The 15000-nt window shown below is 36.2% G+C and overlaps 7 non-coding genes across 7 annotated transcripts; all 7 read right to left on the bottom strand.

The window, feature by feature from the left end:
• Positions 1-468: 468 nt before the first annotated feature.
• LOC141309838 (5S ribosomal RNA) lies at positions 469-587 on the bottom strand. Its single transcript, XR_012347391.1, has one exon. It is a non-coding gene; the product is annotated as a 5S ribosomal RNA (ribosomal RNA).
• An 84-nt stretch (positions 588-671) lies between these two features.
• LOC141319355 (5S ribosomal RNA) lies at positions 672-790 on the bottom strand. The gene has a single exon (XR_012353615.1). It is a non-coding gene; the product is annotated as a 5S ribosomal RNA (ribosomal RNA).
• Positions 791-874: 84 nt separating this feature from the next.
• On the bottom strand, positions 875-993 carry LOC141345812 (5S ribosomal RNA). The gene has a single exon (XR_012357089.1). It is a non-coding gene; the product is annotated as a 5S ribosomal RNA (ribosomal RNA).
• Positions 994-1795: 802 nt separating this feature from the next.
• LOC141309827 (5S ribosomal RNA) lies at positions 1796-1914 on the bottom strand. The gene has a single exon (XR_012347380.1). It is a non-coding gene; the product is annotated as a 5S ribosomal RNA (ribosomal RNA).
• Positions 1915-7880: 5966 nt separating this feature from the next.
• Positions 7881-7999, bottom strand: LOC141318184 (5S ribosomal RNA). The gene has a single exon (XR_012352515.1). It is a non-coding gene; the product is annotated as a 5S ribosomal RNA (ribosomal RNA).
• Positions 8000-8800: 801 nt separating this feature from the next.
• On the bottom strand, positions 8801-8919 carry LOC141292443 (5S ribosomal RNA). Its single transcript, XR_012340516.1, has one exon. It is a non-coding gene; the product is annotated as a 5S ribosomal RNA (ribosomal RNA).
• Positions 8920-9003: 84 nt separating this feature from the next.
• LOC141345208 (5S ribosomal RNA) lies at positions 9004-9122 on the bottom strand. The gene has a single exon (XR_012356977.1). It is a non-coding gene; the product is annotated as a 5S ribosomal RNA (ribosomal RNA).
• Between the last annotated feature and the right edge of the window lie 5878 nt (positions 9123-15000).

The raw sequence follows: 15000 nt of genomic DNA, 5'->3' as shown, positions 1-15000 counted from the left end.
TACCCTAAAAACAGGTAAACTCTGTTAAAAGAATACAGTTAATTTGTCCATACCCTAAAAACAGTCCAAGAATCCCAGTGTGTTGATAAGTCCAATGTGAGTGTCCACCAGTGTATATACAATCCACAGAAAGTGTAATCCAAATTTTGCAGGTGGTGAATGGAAAGTTGAGCTCTAAAATTAGCAACTCCTCAATCCAACAGTTTGGTGACTGTCCTTTGTTTGTCATGCTGCTCTCTTATACAGTTGTACTTCCTGCTTCCTGTCATGTGTCTAGTCACATGAAAGGCCAACCATCCATTTATTAAAGACACATACACTTAAAATGTTAAGAGTAATAAAATGGCCTAAAAAACATGTAAAACACTTAAAACTCTATAATACATTTAAATGATTGTAATAAATAGAGCGGTAAAACACGTCTTTCTAAAAGCCAGCATATTATATAAATAGTGAAGAAAAGGCAAAAGCTTACAGCACCTGGTATTCCCAGGCGGTCTCCCATCCAAGTACTAAACAGGCCCGACGCTGCTTAGCTTCCGAGATCAGACGAGATCGGGCGCTCTCAGCGCGGTATGGCCATAAGCGAGGGCTGCTCCAAAAAGTGGGCTATTTAAAGATCAGCCTCCGTAAAAGCCAGCATATTATATAAATAGTGAAGAAAAGGCAAAAGCTTACAGCACCTGGTATTCCCAGGCGGTCTCCCATCCAAGTACTAACAAGGCCCGACGCTGCTTAGCTTCCGAGATCAGACGAGGTCGGGCGCTCTCAGCGCGGTATGGCCATAATCGAGGGCTGCTCCAAAATGTGGGCTATTTAAAGATCAGCCTCCGTAAAAGCCAGCATATTATATAAATAGTGAAGAAAAGGCAAAAGCTTACAGCACCTGGTATTCCCAGGCGGTCTCCAATCCAAGTACTAACCAGGCCCGACGCTGCTTAGCTTCCGAGATCAGACGAGGTCGGGCACTCTCAGCGCGGTATGGCCATAATCGAGGGCTGCTCCAAAAAGTGGGCTATTTAAAGATTAGCCTCCGTAAAAGCCAGCATATTATATAAATAGTGAAGAAAAGCCAAAAGCTTACAGCACCTGATATTCCTAGGCGGTCTCCCATAAAAGTGTAACAATCGGCCTTATCAGCCGAGTTACAAGACTAAAATGGTGTCAGATTTAACTGTGAGAAATGACTAGTGGTTAAAAGAATGAGACATAAAAGAAAATTGGTTTAAATAGATTTGGTGTATTTACAAGGTTCACATAAAAGACTTTAAAACAACACGATAAAACTAGGGTCAACTCTGTTAAAAGAATACAGTTCATTTGTCCATACCCTAAAAACAGGTAAACTCTGTTAAAAGAATACAGTTCATTTGTCCATACCCTAAAAACAGTCCAAGAATCCCAGTGTGTTGATAAGTCCAATGTGAGTGTCCACCAGTGTATATACAATCCACAGAAAGTGTAATCCAAATTTTGCAGGTGGTGAATGGAAAGTTGAGCTCTAAAATTAGCAACTCCTCAATCCAACAGTTTGGTGACTGTCCTTTGTTTGTCATGCTGCTCTCTTATACAGTTGTACTTCCTGCTTCCTGTCATGTGTCTAGTCACATGAAAGGCCAACCATCCATTTATTAAAGACACATACACTTAAAATGTTAAGAGTAATAAAATGGCCTAAAAAACATGTAAAACACTTAAAACTCTATAATACATTTAAATGATTGTAATAAATAGAGCGGTAAAACACGTCTTTCTAAAAGCCAGCATATTATATAAATAGTGAAGAAAAGGCAAAAGCTTACAGCACCTGGTATTCCCAGGCGGTCTCCCATCCAAGTACTAAACAGGCCCGACGCTGCTTAGCTTCCGAGATCAGACGAGATCGGGCGCTCTCAGCGCGGTATGGCCATAAGCGAGGGCTGCTCCAAAAAGTGGGCTATTTAAAGATCAGCCTCCGTAAAAGCCAGCATATTATATAAATAGTGAAGAAAAGGCAAAAGCTTACAGCACCTGGTATTCCCAGGCGGTCTCCCATCCAAGTACTAACAAGGCCCGACGCTGCTTAGCTTCCGAGATCAGACGAGGTCAGGCGCTCTTTTTTTTTTTTTTTTTTTTTTTTTTTTCAGACGAGATCGGGCGCTCTTTTTTTTTTTTTTTTTATTTATTTAAAACATGTTAATACATTTTAAAAACAGTCTGAATCACATTCTGGCAACAATACATTAAATCGAAACCATGTCATTTCAATAAATGGGTTATCATTTACAAAAATTTTGACAAAAACATCTTTCTCTTCATTCATATTACAGTAATCAAACAAAACATTTAAAATAAAACACATCTTCACCTTAAAAAGTTTGCACACAGGTATTTTTGTTTTCTTTTGTTTGACAAAATTCCTTCTGCTCCAAATTACAAATCTAGCAATGGTTAATATCAAATTTAAAAAACACACATTCTTAAAATTACCTTTAGAACCAAATAAAAACATTGTTTCCCATTCTTCATCAATACATCTTTGTTCTACTCCCAATTTACTTGTCATTTCTTTTAATTTTTTTATAAAACATTTTAACCCTGTGCATTTAAAAAAAATATGTATCAATCCTTCATCTTCCCTATTACATACCTTGCATATTGCATCACTTGCCATTCCAAATTTACACAGTCTCATTTCACTTAATAAACAATTATGTCTTAAAATATAATCAAAGTTTTCTAAAATTGGACTTTTCCACCAAGCTCTTAGATTTTTCCATATTTTCTTAGTTTCCATACTTGGGTACAATCTTTGCCAATATCCTTCTGCTTTTGGTGTGATAAAAACATCTTCACATAAACAAGAATAAAACATCTTTAAAATACCATCTTTAAAAGCATGCTGTTTGTCATTACTTTTAAAATCAATCATCATTCCATCATTACCTTTTGTTTCTTCTGTACCTTCTATAATATTTATCCATTCTTCCGGTATTACTTCTTTCATTTGTTTGTATTGTTTTTCTAAGACTGTTTTAGTTTCATTGTCATAATTTTCTACAATTGCGTCTCTTATTACTTGCACCGGTACAAAACCAGGTATCACTTCATACAAAATATCTTTTATTTGCTTTATCCCCGCATAAAACCATTTTTTATAAAAAATGGTATCATTTCCCTTTTTAATTTGATTATTTAAAAACAATGGTTGTCTTAAAATCTCTTCCCTGGTAAAAGACGTACAAACAACATGCTTTCTAAAATCACCCCATGCTTTTACAACCTCTTTATAAAACTCTGGTATTCCGTTCATCATGTTTTCTTTTAGCTTCATCCATAAAACATCATCTCCCATTTTTCCACATTTATTTAAAAAATAGTTCATTACACCCTTCCACGCATATTTCCCATGTTTCCAGTATTTATTAACAGTTTTTATTCTTATACTTTTCATTCTTATTAATGGATCTATTAGTCCCAACCCTCCTTCCTCCACCTTTCCAATTAGAGTGTCATAAGCAATTTTCGATGGTTTCCCCTCCCATAAAAAGTTTAAAACAATAGATTTGATTTTTTTATACACCCATATAGGCAAACTCACAGAACCCAATACATACCACATTTTTGATAAAAACAAAGAATTAATAACTAAAACCTTCCCTTTTAAAAATAATCCTCTTAATTTCCAGAAATTTAATCTCTTCTCCATTCCTTTTAAAACCTCCTCCCATACCACTTCTCTTATTTCATTTTCATTTTCTCCAACCCTTATACCTAAAATTTTCATACTCTTCTTTTCTTCCTTAAATTGCATTTTATTCAGCAGATCATTCGGTAATCCAATTTTCATGTATGTAGTTTTTTCTTTATTAACTTTTGCCCCTGTTCCTTTACAATATCTTTCTAAAACTTCCATTGCTTTATCCATACTTTTAATATCTTTTACAAACAATGTTGTGTCATCTGCATATTGAAATATTTTTTGTTCTGATTCTTCTCCTTTTATGCGTATTCCTTTTATGTTCTTTTCCTGGTCTACTGCCAGCCCTAAAGCTTCAGATACTAAAGTGTATAATAATGCTGACATAGGACACCCTTGTCTGATTGATCTCGTTATTTTAAAATCTTTAGTTAAAAAACCATTCACTTTTACACAACTACTTATATCTGTATATAAACATTTTATCCATTTTAAAAAATTCTCCCCAAAACCAAATCTCTCCATCACATGTATCAAGTATTTGTGTTCAACTCTATCAAAAGCCTTTTCTAAATCCACACTTATTATATATCCTGTTTCTTTCTCCTCCTTCATGTACCATATCATATCTCTTATATTGTTAATGACATCAGTAATATCTCTTTTTAGAACAGCATATGCTTGATTTGTAGTAATTATATTTGGTACTACTATTTTCAATCGATTGGCTAAAATTTTGGCTAATATTTTATAATCTGTATTCAACATGCTTAGTGGTCTGTAGTTTTTCAGGTCTCTCTTATCACCTTTTTTCTTGTAAATTATTTTCACCATACCTTTCTTCATACTATTCGATAAATTCCCTTTTTTAAAATTATCTATAAATATTTCATTTAAAATTGGACATAACACATCTTTAAAAACCTTATAAAATTCAGCTGTTAATCCATCTATTCCTGGACTTTTACCATTTTTCAGTTGATCAATTGCAATTCCTATTTCTAATTCCGTAATCTCACTCTCACACATTTCTTTGTCTCCCTCATTAACTTTAACCTGTATTTTACTTAATACAAATTCCTCATCTTCTAAAACTATCTCATTTTTGGTAAATAAATGCTTATAGAATTCTCTGACTTCTTCCAAAATTCCTGTTTTATCTTCTACAATCCTCGCATCTTCTGTTTTAATACTTTTTATTATATCTGCTCTCTGTCTTGTTTTTTCTAATTCATAAAAATATTTCGTACTTCTTTCTCCTTCTACAATGTCTTTCGCCCTACTTCTTATTATTGCTCCTTTACACTTCTCTTCTTCTATTTTCTTTAATTCTTCCTGTAATTCTATTATCTTATCAATATTTTCATCATGCTCATTTACTTTCCTCATTTCTTCATCCCACTCTTTTTTGATCTTATTTTCTTTCATCTTTTTGACTTTTTGCCATTTGTTTGAATATTCCATTGAGAATTTTTTTATTCTTTTTTTTAGAATGTCCCACCAAAACCCTTTTTCCATTTCATACATTTCCTCATTTACACTATTAATTATTATACTTTCTATTTCCATTCTGTATATTTCATTTTTTAGAAGTTCTGCATTTAATATCCACACCCCTGGTCCTTTATCAGCCTCATTAAAATTCATCAATATCCATAAAAAATCATGATCACTCTCACTATAATTTTTGTAAGACGCCTTAGTGACATAATATGCTTCCTTTTTCTTACATAAAAATAAGTCTATTCTACTTTGCTTTAGAACTCTGTCAACAATTTGTCTTCTTGAATATTCTCTTTTCATACCATTCCTCTCTCTCCACACATCCACCATATTATATTTCTCCATTATGTTATGTAGTTCATTCCTCCCTCTATCTCTTCTAAATCCCATTGAATCATCTACATCAATTCTCTGTATTACAGTGTTAAAATCCCCTAACACCATAATGTTGTCATGTTTTTCTATTAACTCATTCATATCCCTGTAAAAATTAAATTTATCTCTTTCATCATTTGGTGCATGTATATTACACACTTTCATTTCTTTTCCATTACACACAAATTTAACAATTATTATTCTTCCCTTTGTGTCTTTATAATCTATATTTACTTCTTCAAATACTCCTTTTCTTATTAAGATAGCTACCCCTCTCTTCCTTTCCATATCACAGTTACTATATATTTCTCCGTTCCATAATTTTCTAATTTCATCACTTATTTTATCTTCCCATTTCGTTTCTTGTAAACATAGCACATCACATTTTTTGGTCAGACACATTAATCTTTCAAACTTTTGACATTTGGATAATCCTCTAGCATTCAGCGATACAATTGATATAGAGCTCATTAAAGAAAAGATTGGAAAAACCAAAAACCACCATTCAATCCGTTTCATTGTCTTTCAAAAAAGTATTTTTTACTTCACCCATTTCAGCTTTCCTCCTCTCCAGTCTTTCCTTTTGCTCTTCTCTTCTTATCTTCTGCCTTTTAAGAACCTGTTGAATGTCTAAGCCATCTTTTCTTGTTTTTACACATCTATTCAGTCTTTCTTTTCCTTTGTTTTCCATTCCACGAATTTCCCCCCCATTGTCTGCTCCTCTTACCTCAGTCAGTGTCTTTATTCCCTTATCCTCAGCTTTTTCTTTTTCTTGTCCTTTTTCGTAGTCCAGTTCATTAGTGTCCACATCGTCCTGTTCCTTAGAAAATCCTTCTTTAATCAAATTTATATCCTCTTTGTTCGCTCCTCCTCCCATCTCCATTCCTTGTTCTTCATCTTCCTTCTTTTCTTTATTCTCATCTATGTTGTTGTTCTCCTCTTCCTCGTCATCTTGTTTCTCGTCCTCTCCTTGCGTCTGCCTTTGTGAGTCATTTAACCTCTCAATTGTTGTAACTCCCATTAGCTCTTGTATTTCCATTCCTGGATCTTCATTTTCCTCGTCTTCTATCTCGCATCTGCATCTTAACATTGTCTTTTGGCAGCCTTGGCACCGCGGGACTTTACAGTCTCGCGCATAATGCCCCTGCTCAAGACAATTTCTGCATGTGAATTGTGGGCAGTCCTTTTTTTCATGCTCCGGACTTACACAGATCCTGCATGTCTTCACTTGATTATCGTGAATCACTCTGAAGTACTGCACTCCTTCTTCAGTCCTGAAGCTTGTGTTGTATGGTAAAGACGTCACCTCTTGTGGAAACTTTACCCTCAAAAATCGTGTTCCGTCTGCCACCGTTGTCCCGGGATGATATCTTCTTCTTAGTGGTAGAATGGGAGTTACACCCCAATTGATTAGTTTTTGACTGATTTCCTCATCTTCTATATAGCTGGGCAGACTCAAGAAAGACACCATTCTTTCTGTTGCACACAATTTCCTTATCTCACATTCTTGTCCGTTTATCATTATTCCATTCAACAGCAAATCACAGTCCATCTCACTTTCCATAGTCATTTCAAAATCATAATTATTTTTTCTTCTCAGTCCGATCAATTTTCCCATTCCAACTTTCTCTTCAACTGCTTTAATTATCATTAGTATTGTTATATTTTCTATATCTTTAACAGTCATTGTTAATGTTGCTTCTTTCTTGTATTCCCTCTGATACCTTGTTTGTTTGCTTAATTTCTGTATCATTTGTTGTCGTTGAGATAAAACATTTCTTTTTTCTCCAACTTCTTTCTCAATTCCAATACCTTCAGTTGATTGTAGATCTCCTTTCCGTTCTTGTCCAGTTGTTTTTCTTTCTTGTTTCCTCCTTGAAACCACCGTCGCCCACGTTTCATTATTGTTTTCTCCATGTCTTTCATTTATATTCCTTTCAGTTATGTCTGCAACAAATCCTGGTTCCGCATTTCCCATCTCATGTTGTTTTACCAGTCCGTGTTCTTTGTCCATTAAATCCATATTTTGGTTGTCTCAAACCCCAAACAGAAAGACCTGTTTGGGGTTAAAAAAAAAACCTTCCTCAAAAAAAACTTCTTCTAACTAAAAAACAAACAAAATAAATGTGAAAAAACACCCAGAAAAACGGTGAGCCTATCTCACCTACTGCACACTACAAACTGCCAACTCACTTCCTGTTTGCTCTCTAGCGCCTCAGGTGGGGGTATGGCCGTAATCGAGGGCTGCTCCAAAATGTGGGCTATTTAAAGATCAGCCTCTGTAAAAGCCAGCATATTATATAAATAGTGAAGAAAAGGCAAAAGCTTACAGCACCTGGTATTCCCAGGCGGTCTCCAATCCAAGTACTAACCAGGCCCGACGCTGCTTAGCTTCCGAGATCAGACGAGATCGGGCGCTCTCAGCGCGGTATGGCCATAAGCGAGGGCTGCTCCAAAAAGTGGGCTATTTAAAGATTAGCCTCCGTAAAAGCCAGCATATTATATAAATAGTGAAGAAAAGCCAAAAGCTTACAGCACCTGATATTCCCAGGCGGTCTCCCATAAAAGTGTAACAATCGGCCTTATCAGCCGAGTTACAAGACTAAAATGGTGTCAGATTTAACTGTGAGAGATGACTAGTGGTTAAAAGAATGAGACATAAAAGAAAATTGGTTTAAATAGATTTGGTGTATTTACAAGGTTCACATAAAAGACTTTAAAACAACACGATAAAACTAGGTCAACTCTGTTAAAAGAATACAGTTCATTTGTCCATACCCTAAAAACAGGTAAACTCTGTTAAAAGAATACAGTTCATTTGTCCATACCCTAAAAACAGTCCAAGAATCCCAGTGTGTTGATAAGTCCAATGTGAGTGTCCACCAGTGTATATACAATCCACAGAAAGTGTAATCCAAAGTTTGCAGGTGGTGAATGGAAAGTTGAGCTCTAAAATTAGCAACTCCTCAATCCAACAGTTTGGTGACTGTCCTTTGTTTGTCATGCTGCTCTCTTATACAGTTGTACTTCCGGCTTCCTGTCATGTTTCTAGTCACATGACAGGCCAACCATCCATTTATTAAAGACACATACACTTAAAATGTTAAGAGTAATAAAATGGCCTAAAAAACATGTAAAACACTTAAAACTCTATAATACATTTAAATGATTGTAATAAATAGAGCGGTAAAACACGTCTTTCTAAAAGCCAGCATATTATATAAATAGTGAAGAAAAGGCAAAAGCTTACAGCACCTGGTATTCCCAGGCGGTCTCCCATCCAAGTACTAACCAGGCCCGACGCTGCTTAGCTTCCGAGATCAGACGAGATCGGGCGCTCTCAGCGCGGTATGGCCATAAGCGAGGGCTGCTCCAAAAAGTGGGCTATTTAAAGATCAGCCTCCGTAAAAGCCAGCATATTATATAAATAGTGAAGAAAAGGCAAAAGCTTACAGCACCTGGTATTCCCAGGCGGTCTCCCATCCAAGTACTAACAAGGCCCGACGCTGCTTAGCTTCCGAGATCAGACGAGGTCAGGCGCTCTCAGCGCGGTATGGCCATAATCGAGGGCTGCTCCAAAAAGTGGGCTATTTAAAGATTAGCCTCCGTAAAAGCCAGCATATTATATAAATAGTGAAGAAAAGCCAAAAGCTTACAGCACCTGATATTCCCAGGCGGTCTCCCATAAAAGTGTAACAATCGGCCTTATCAGCCGAGTTACAAGACTAAAATGGTGTCAGATTTAACTGTGAGAGATGACTAGTGGTTAAAAGAATGAGACATAAAAGAAAATTGGTTTAAATAGATTTGGTGTATTTACAAGGTTCACATAAAAGACTTTAAAACAACACGATAAAACTAGGGTCAACTCTGTTAAAAGAATACAGTTCATTTGTCCATACCCTAAAAACAGGTAAACTCTGTTAAAACAATACAGTTCATTTGTCCATACCCTAAAAACAGTCCAAGAATCCCAGTGTGTTGATAAGTCCAATGTGAGTGTCCACCAGTGTATATACAATCCACAGAAAGTGTAATCCAAAGTTTGCAGGTGGTGAATGGAAAGTTGAGCTCTAAAATTAGCAACTCCTCAATCCAACAGTTTGGTGACTGTCCTTTGCTTGTCATGCTGCTCTCTTATACAGTTGTACTTCCTGCTTCCTGTCATGTGTCTAGTCACATGACAGGCCAACCATCCATTTATTAAAGACACATACACTTAAAATGTTAAGAGTAATAAAATGGCCTAAAAAACATGTAAAACACTTAAAACTCTATAATACATTTAAATGATTGTAATAAATAGAGCGGTAAAACACGTCTTTCTAAAAGCCAGCATATTATATAAATAGTGAAGAAAAGGCAAAAGCTTACAGCACCTTGTATTCCCAGGCGGTCTCCCATCCAAGTACTAACCAGGCCCGACGCTGCTTAGCTTCCGAGATCAGACGAGATCGGGCGCTCTTTTTTTTTTTTTTTTTTTTTTATTATCAAAAAGTACAAAATAATATTTACATAACTCATTTTTCATTCATTACACCTTTCAATCTTATTACATTTGAAGACAATTTAGCATATACAGCATGAGCTTTGAATTTAACCCTCCTTTATATCACTCAAACGAAACCAAAAACCCAAAACAAAAATACCTAACTTAAATATAACCATTTCTTTTCAAAATGTTAAACTAAACCTTTCTTTTGTACATATAAATCCACTTTCTTCTACAAATGCTTTTTCAAATTCTTCTTTGCTTAGGTATTTCCACATTATATACACATTCTTTCTAACAATACTCTTGAACATTTTAGTCACATCTACTTTCTTTCTCTCATAGTATGCCATATTCCTCCTCACCCATATTGCATACCTTGCATTACTTAGAATCAAATTCCAAAAGTTCACCTTCCTATCCTTATAATTTGTACATTCACCAAACAAAAACAGTTTTTTCCACTCATCTTCTGCAACCCCTTTTCCCATTCCATCTTTTATCAGTTTTTTCATTTTTCCATGAAACTCCTCAAGTTCCTTGCACTCAAAGAAAATGTGCATCAAAGTTTCTGGCTCTGTCTCACATATATCACATTCTCTACTCACATTTTTATTCATTTGATGAATTACCACCTTTGTATAGATTCTATTGTGTCGTAGCTTGAAGTCCAAGTTCTCACAGTCTAGTCCGTTGTATTTTATATTTAAGTTTCTCCATATTGTTTTTACTTTCAAATCAGGAAACAATCTTGGCCATACCGCTTCTGATGCAGGCACTTTGATCTCCTTTCTGACCATCATTTTGTATACAGTTTTCACATTTATCTCCCACAAAAACTTTTTTCTCCCATTTTCCACAATGTACATTTCAGGCATTCCCCAATCTCCCACTTTAACAGTTTCCCTTTCAATCCTTTCTACCCACCTTTCAGGCAGGCTTTTTTTAATGTTTTCACATTCACCATCCACTTTTGCTTTCTCAATTTCATCATCCCACCCCACCACACAATCATATATTGCTCTATTCGGTAAAAAACCTTTTACATATTCGTAAGCCATATCCTTTACTTTCCTTACCCCCGCTCTCATGAACAGTCTGTTGTAAAGCATTTTCCCTCCCCTCCTTATTCTTGGGTTCAGGAAAATTGGCTGATTGTGTATTTGGTTTATGTTTTCACATTCATAGTTTACATTTATCACAAATTCAGCCCATGCAGTAAACACTTCTTGGTAAAACAAAGGCAACTTTTCAATCATTGGCTTTTTTAAAACCATAAACACTCCTTCTTCACCACACCCTCCTCCTTCATTTAAATATTTTCTCATATACCCCTTCCATCCACATTCTACTTTGCCACATAAATACTTTTTTATTGTCTTAACTCTTATTGCTTTCCTTTTCACATCTAAATCCATCAATTTCAAACCCCCCTCACTGTAATCTGCTATTAATGTTTTTGCTGATATTTTTACTCCTTTCCCACCCCACACAAAAATATTCACAGCCTCTTTTATTCCATTTAACACCCAGTCTGGTAAATCAATTGCTCCCATCACATAATTACATTTAGTTAACAATAAAGAATTAACCACTACCACTTTTCCTCTTAGTCTTAATTCCCTTAGTCTCCAAAACTGTAACACTTGCTTGATTTTGTTTAGCACTCCTGACCATGTTGCATCTCTTGCCTCTTTTGCATTCTCTCCTACGTTTACCCCTAAAATTTTTATAAAATCTTTCGTTATTTTAAATGGAACATCTGACCCTTCCACCCTTATTCCTCCTATACTCATTATTTCAGATTTTTCCACATTTATTTTAGCACCTGACGCTTTCCCATATTTTTCCATCTGTTTTCTAATTTTATTTATACTCTCTATATCCCTAACTGTAAAAGTTGTATCATCTGCATATTGATGTATTACACTCAATCCTCCATTTGGTATTTGAATACCTTTTATTTCCTTGTCATTTTTGATGAGTGTCGCCAGTGGCTCAGCTGTTATTGAATACAATATTGCAGACAACGGACAGCCTTGCCTTACTGACCTCTCTAACTGAAAGGGGTCAGTTAACACCCCATTAACCTTAACACAACTTTTAGCATTTACATATATTAATTTTATCCACTTTTGCATTCTCTCTCCAAACCCAAATCTCCCCATTGTCTGTTCTATAAAGCTATGTTCCACCCTATCAAAAGCCTTATTTAAGTCTATAGATAAAACCAATCCCCCTTTCCCATCTTTCCCCATCCCTTCTACTACGTCCCTTGTTGTGCAAATTGTATCTGTAATGTCTCTTCCCTTTATGCTATAAGCTTGGCTTGGTGATACTATTGACCCTACCACCTCTTTTATCCTATTTGCCAGCACTTTTGTCAGTATTTTATAATCCGTGTTTAACAGACTCAACGGTCTATAATTTTCTAGCTTAAGTGGACTTCCTTTATTTTTATATAGTATTGTGATTACTCCTAGCCCCATAGACTCTGGCATTTCACCTCTCTCTTCCATACTTCTATAAACCTTCCACAATATTGGTGCTACAGTCTCTTCAAAAGTCTTGTAAAACTCATGCGTTAAGCCGTCTGAGCCCGGGCTTTTATTCTTCTTTGTCTGTTTTATTGCTTCTTTTATTTCTTCGATACCTATGTCACTTTCACATATATTTTTCTCACTTTCACTTAACCTCACACTCACAGAGTTCAAAACTTCCTCCACACACTCCTGTTTAACCCCTTCTTTCTTAAATAGCTTCTTATAAAATATTTCTACTTCTCTTATTATCTCCACATAATCAGTAATCTTATCTCCTTTTTCATTTTCCAACTCTGTTATATACTTTTTCATCTGCTTTTTCTTTTCTAAGTTTAGAAAGAACTTTGTGCTTCTTTCTCCCTCTAACGCATACTGCGCTCTACTCCTTATTATTGCACCCTTACTTTTTTCTTTTTCATACTCCTCTATTTCTGCATTTATCTGCATAAAGCGTTCTTTATCTTGCTCGGGATTAATTTCTATTTTTTCTGCTTCCCTCTTCAATTCATTTTGCATTACCTCAACTTTGCTCCTTCTCTTAAAATTCCTTTGTTTGGCATATCTAATACTTCTTTTTTTAATTATCCCTTTCATTTTTTCCCACCACTCACATACATTTTCATCAAATAAGATATTTTCCATTTCATAATCTATACATTTTCTGATATTTTCTTTATATGCCTCTTCTTTTAGCAAGTCTGCATTCAAACACCACATTCCTCCCCCCCTCTCCTCCTCGTTCACACCCATCTTTACCATCATCATAGCATGGTCACTTACTCCCACAAACTTATATCTCACATTTTTTATATATTTTAACATTTCCCTTTTGGTTAAACATAAATCTATACGGCTTTGTTTCAAGACTCCCATCACCAATTGTCTTCTAGAGAAGTCTTTTTTGTAGGGATTCTCATCCCTCCATACATCAACTATGTCCTCATTTTGCATCCATTCAGTTAAATATTTTCTGGATACATCTGACTTAAAGTTTGCGCTGCTTGACGCGTCCAGTCTTGTGCACCATACATTAAAGTCACCGACTATTATAAAGTTGCCTTTACACAGCGGCTTAATTTCTTTAAAGACTTCTTTTCTTTCATTTTCTGTGTTAGGTGCATAAATGTTTATCAGCCTGAACAGTTCATTGTGAAATACAAATTCAATCACTAACAATCTCCCATTTCCATCCTTGTATATTTGCTTCACATTGTTTAATCGATCTCCTTTTATCAGGGTTGCCACGCCACAGGATTTTGCAGTCCCATGATTAGAAATAATTTCACCTTCCCACCTCTTTCTTATGTTGTCCATTATTTCATCAGACCAGTGTGTCTCTTGCAAACAGAGTATATCCGCTTTTAACAAACCCTTCACCTTCTCAAACTTATTTTCATCTCTTAACCCATTGCTATTCAAACAGGCAATGTTCATAATGCCCCACATAGCAAGTATCATAATTTTGAAAAAAATCATACTCATTTTGCTCAATCCATGCACTTACTTTCTGCAGTGTGCTCCTCCATTTCTTTCTTCTTTCTTTTCTTCTGCACCCTTTTTCCTTCGCTTGTGTCCATGTCCTCGTCCTCGATTGTCTCTAGACTCTCTGGCACTCCTCCACATCCCTCCACCTGCAGCTTTTCGCCTTGCCCTTTTGCACTGTCACCCTCCTGACTCTCTCCATCACCTTTCGCTGTTTCCCCTTCTCCATTTTCACACTCCAAGCCCTTCATAGCCATCTCCTTTCCGGGTTCCGCTCTCCTTTCTTTCTTTTTTCTTTCTCTCTCTCTGCCTCTGCCCTGGAGCCTCCTCCTCTTGACTGCTCACATTCTCAATCGCTCTCCACTCCACTGTTCTTTCTTCTCCACTCCATGCATCCCTTCTTTCTTCTCCAGTCGCTTCACCTTCCTTTCCTTCGATCTCCACCTCTTCATCCACCTCATACAGATCCGAATCCTCCTCATTGCTGTTTTCCTCATCCATCTCCGGCAGTGTTTCACACACACATAATCCAGGTCGCATATTGCACATAATGCAGTTCACCTCCTTGCACTCTCTGGCGTAATGTCCCTGCTTGTCACATTTAAAACATCTGAAGCTTGGGCAGTCTCTTACAATGTGACCTGGCTGAATGCACAGGCGACAGACTTTCACTTGCCTGTCATGTATCACTCTGAAGTGCTCAGTCCCTCCTAGTGTCTCAAACTTTGTTGAATATGGCAGTGATTTTACCACATCATTGAATTTTACCTTTAAAAATCTAGTCCCATCAGCGATATCTGTCCCCGGCCACATTCTCCTTTTCACTCTTGAGACCGCTTTAACTCCCCATTCCGACAGCTTTCTCAGTATCTCCTCATCCTGAATATACATTGGTAGACCAAGAAATGAGACCACCATCTCCATAC

Source organism: Garra rufa, chromosome 1, assembly GCF_049309525.1.
Source record: "Garra rufa chromosome 1, GarRuf1.0, whole genome shotgun sequence".
Lineage (NCBI taxonomy): Eukaryota > Metazoa > Chordata > Actinopteri > Cypriniformes > Cyprinidae > Garra > Garra rufa.
Note: the sequence above shows the minus strand (reverse complement) of the source record. Positions and strands in the feature narration are given on the sequence as shown.